General features: G+C 53.8%; 1 non-coding gene across 1 annotated transcript in view; it reads left to right on the forward strand.

The window, feature by feature from the left end:
- Positions 1 to 3,301: 3,301 nt before the first annotated feature.
- LOC124774739 overlaps positions 3,302 to 5,000 on the forward strand; it is a 1,909-nt gene continuing 210 nt past the window's right edge. Inside the window, exon 1 of the ribosomal RNA XR_007015476.1 lies at positions 3,302 to 5,000. This exon is cut by the window's right edge and continues 210 nt beyond it. This is a non-coding gene — a ribosomal RNA (small subunit ribosomal RNA).

The following is a 5,000-nucleotide window of genomic DNA, read 5'->3' on the forward strand; positions in this document are numbered from 1 at the left end:
CACCCCTATAACTTGCGTTTCATGAAGAGTTATTTCCAATATGCGACATTCCCGCTGTCCGTATACATGAGCCGCGACCTGTACCACTTACGAGCGAGAGACGCGATCGCGTTGCTCACTGTACGGCGTCCGATACCGAGCCATCAGCATGTCGGTCCCCATGCGCGTTGCACTCGCACTCGCAGTCGCAAAAACGTGGGGCAAATATATTACGCGGAAGAGTTATAACAGACCGAGCCCCACTGCATGGGGGGAGTCTTTGTCACTAATGTACACAGATGGAACATTTTGGACTGGAACCAGATTACCCGTACACACGGCGCTGATTAGTAATCAATGCAGAGCCATCAAACTACAGCAAATATACACAACTGTCCGTATACATGCTGAAAGAGTCTGCCCAAAATGGGAACCACACGTCAGCCAGACACTCTGATCACGCACCACTCTCTGCTTCTAACAGGCGCACATACAATATGTAAGCACCAGCATGGAACAACATCCAGTGCATCTTCTCCGCCACATTACACAATCCACACTATCACAACCAGACCAGGAGGTCCGTGCGGAAAATACAATATCCCAGCCTTTCGACATCCACCATTGCGCAGACCAGGCACCAACACCCACACATGTCCTATACAACGGTGCACCCAACATCACAATAGTACCTCCTGTCACAGCGCACAAACAATGACATGAGTCAAAGACACAGGTCTCACACAAGCATAGAATTGGAGCGCCGCCTCTAATAAGCCAAAGGTGCATCCTGACGTGACAAATCTGATCATGTCACAAGCATTCACTTACTATAATCACTATCAACGAACCTGCCGCCCCCGCCCCCCCCCCCCCTACACCTTTCCGTACAACAACGTGTAACCTAACCTAACCTAACCTAACCTATGTTGTACCTTAACCTAACCTATGTTGTACCTTAACCTAACCTATGTTGTACCTTAACCTAACCTATGTTGTACCTTAACCTAACCTATGTTGTACCTTAACCTAACCTATGTTGTACCTTAACCTAACCCATGTTGTACCTTAACCTAACCCATGTTGTACCTTAACCTAACCCATGTTGTACCTTAACCTAACCCATGTTGTACCTTAACCTAACCCATGTTGTACCTTAACCTAACCCATGTTGTGCCTCAACCTAACCCATGTTGTGCCTCAACCTAACCCATGTTGTGCCTCAACCTAACCCATGTTGTGCCTCAACCTAACCCATGTTGTGCCTTAACCTAACCCATGTTGTGCCTCAACCTAACCCATGTTGTGCCTTAACCTAACCCATGTTGTGCCTTAACCTAACCCATGTTGTGCCTTAACCTAACCCATGTTGTGCCTTAACCTAACCCATGTTGTGCCTTAACCTAACCCATGTTGTGCCTTAACCTAACCCATGTTGTGCCTTAACCTAACCCATGTTGTGCCTTAACCTAACCCATGTTGTGCCTTAACCTAACCCATGTTGTCGCCTTAACGTAACCCACGTTGTCGCCTAAACCTGCTCTGTAATTGTTATACGACTCGTTCAATTACTGTAGTGTTGCCCACCCGCAACCCTCGCAATATAGTTCGCTACTCGCACTGCCCGCACCCCTGTGTATCGCTTCATGTTAAACACCTTGCAAGTCTTGCTCACTTTCCACATGCTCCTGCTGTACACTGTAATGTGGATGGCAGCAGGACGTACATGCCGCCCCTCCCCACGTCCCCACCTTGCCCCCTGCCTTCGCAAGCTGGTTGGTGAGAAGTTTGCATGTTCAATGCCCTTCGCATGCGACGTACTCAGGCTACGTTGTGGTGCGGCCTGTGTCAACTGTCCGCTGATGTCGTACGCGTGAACCACAATCTGTACTGCACATTCGTCCTTATGTACTGAATGATACATCGTGGCACATGTGTGACCGCACAACGACTGCGCCCAAAAACGGCGGACCATACAGTGCAAATATTGTGCACGCAGCTACGTGTCGTCTCCCTATGAGAGCTGGATTGCAGTGTGGTACGCCATAGAGACGTGTGGGAGGAACGGACGCCGTGGATGGCGATCAGCATGAGCTGTCTGTTGATGTATTCGGACCTAGTCGTCTCTCCTCACACACCGTGATGGCATGGTGCACCGCGTTCCATATCTGCGACATGCTACAGAGGCCGGTTGACAGTCGTTCGAGCAATGGACATCGCATACGTACGGGGGCCACCTTCCACGTATTGTCTAGGCGTGCACATTTTGTTGCGTGTATGTGGGCAGACGTAGTGTGGCGTGACACCTGACACAGGCATGCAATAATCGTTGAAGTTGCAAATGGCGATGGACGCCTGCGTTTTCTGGTGAAGTTACGCAAATGAACAAATGGTAACCTGTTGTGGTGCGGTTGTTCTCGCTAGGGGTGAATCGGTGATGGCGACGATAGGTTGAGGTACTAACCGGTTGTTCCAGCGATACCCACCATGCCGACGAAACTGAACGGCATCTGGGTGTGAAGCGATACGCGGCGGTGGCTGGGTGGGACCGTCCCCGGCCGGTGAGGGGGCGCCTCCCGGCGTGCTGGCCGCGCGGTGCGTGGGCGCACGCGCTACAGCCGGCTGGTGGGGGCGGCCAGTGGCAGGCGCGCCGGCCGACGGACGCGGCAGGCGTCGCAGCTGCGCGCCGGCGCACCCTGCGCGCGGCGCCGTGCGGCCAAAGTAGGTCCTCGCGGGCCCGGTGCGAAGCGCGGTGGACATCTTCAGTGTGCTGGTCCGATTGAGGACTGTGTGCGTTGAGGATGCGCCGCCGCCCGGCGCTCGGCGCCGCGACGCCGTCTGCTGCTCGGTCGCCCCAGCGGTTCTCGCTGGTGGTTTGTATCGCAGCTGTGCGGATGTGTTGGCGCGTGCGCTGTGCTGGGAGAGTTCGCTTCGGCACCCAAGTGGGGCTTTTGTCCTTCTGTGGCGCTGGCGTTGGAGCTGCCGGTCACCGTAGGTGGCGCGTGTTGTCTCCCGCCGGCAATGCCACGACAGCACGCTCCCGGGCCTCTGTCGGCAGCGGCAAGCTCAGTTGGGAGCACGGGTGGTCGCACCGAAAGCGTCTACTCGCCTAACTCCGGGCGATTGCGCCTCTCTCGAACCCGACCAAGTACTTGGGACGGCGCTGCGCGCCGCCGGGACCTGAGAGGGTTTCGAGGTGTATTGTGCAGGGGAGCTCAGCCTCCTCCTGTTTGCAGAATGATTGAGCGGACGCTTGCGTGTTCGCGCGGGCCCCCGGGACACACTCCCGGGCGGCCGGCTGCTCAGCTCTAGTTGACGCAGCTCCCTGGTTGATCCTGCCAGTAGTCATATGCTTGTCTCAAAGATTAAGCCATGCATGTCTCAGTACAAGCCGCATTAAGGTGAAACCGCGAATGGCTCATTAAATCAGTTATGGTTCCTTAGATCGTACCCACGTTACTTGGATAACTGTGGTAATTCTAGAGCTAATACATGCAAACAGAGTCCCGACCAGAGATGGAAGGGACGCTTTTATTAGATCAAAACCAATCGGTCGGCTCGTCCGGTCCGTTTGCCTTGGTGACTCTGAATAACTTTGGGCTGATCGCACGGTCCTCGTACCGGCGACGCATCTTTCAAATGTCTGCCTTATCAACTGTCGATGGTAGGTTCTGCGCCTACCATGGTTGTAACGGGTAACGGGGAATCAGGGTTCGATTCCGGAGAGGGAGCCTGAGAAACGGCTACCACATCCAAGGAAGGCAGCAGGCGCGCAAATTACCCACTCCCGGCACGGGGAGGTAGTGACGAAAAATAACGATACGGGACTCATCCGAGGCCCCGTAATCGGAATGAGTACACTTTAAATCCTTTAACGAGTATCTATTGGAGGGCAAGTCTGGTGCCAGCAGCCGCGGTAATTCCAGCTCCAATAGCGTATATTAAAGTTGTTGCGGTTAAAAAGCTCGTAGTTGGATTTGTGTCCCACGCTGTTGGTTCACCGCCCGTCGGTGTTTAACTGGCATGTATCGTGGGACGTCCTGCCGGTGGGGCGAGCTGAAGGCGTGCGACCGCCTCGTGCGTGCTCGTGCGTCCCGAGGCGGACCCCGTTGAAATCCTACCAGGGTGCTCTTTATTGAGTGTCTCGGTGGGCCGGCACGTTTACTTTGAACAAATTAGAGTGCTTAAAGCAGGCAAGCCCGCCTGAATACTGTGTGCATGGAATAATGGAATAGGACCTCGGTTCTATTTTGTTGGTTTTCGGAACCCGAGGTAATGATTAATAGGGACAGGCGGGGGCATTCGTATTGCGACGTTAGAGGTGAAATTCTTGGATCGTCGCAAGACGAACAGAAGCGAAAGCATTTGCCAAGTATGTTTTCATTAATCAAGAACGAAAGTTAGAGGTTCGAAGGCGATCAGATACCGCCCTAGTTCTAACCATAAACGATGCCAGCCAGCGATCCGCCGCAGTTCCTCCGATGACTCGGCGGGCAGCCTCCGGGAAACCAAAGCTTTTGGGTTCCGGGGGAAGTATGGTTGCAAAGCTGAAACTTAAAGGAATTGACGGAAGGGCACCACCAGGAGTGGAGCCTGCGGCTTAATTTGACTCAACACGGGAAACCTCACCAGGCCCGGACACCGGAAGGATTGACAGATTGATAGCTCTTTCTTGATTCGGTGGGTGGTGGTGCATGGCCGTTCTTAGTTGGTGGAGCGATTTGTCTGGTTAATTCCGATAACGAACGAGACTCTAGCCTGCTAACTAGTCGCGTGACATCCTTCGTGCTGTCAGCGATTACTTTTCTTCTTAGAGGGACAGGCGGCTTCTAGCCGCACGAGATTGAGCAATAACAGGTCTGTGATGCCCTTAGATGTTCTGGGCCGCACGCGCGCTACACTGAAGGAATCAGCGTGTCTTCCTAGGCCGAAAGGTCGGGGTAACCCGCTGAACCTCCTTCGTGCTAGGGATTGGGGCTTGCAATTGTTCCCCATGAACGAGGAATTCCCAGTAAGCGCGA

The sequence above is a fragment of the Schistocerca piceifrons genome, unplaced genomic scaffold (assembly GCF_021461385.2).
Source record: "Schistocerca piceifrons isolate TAMUIC-IGC-003096 unplaced genomic scaffold, iqSchPice1.1 HiC_scaffold_971, whole genome shotgun sequence".
NCBI classification, from domain to species: domain Eukaryota; kingdom Metazoa; phylum Arthropoda; class Insecta; order Orthoptera; family Acrididae; genus Schistocerca; species Schistocerca piceifrons.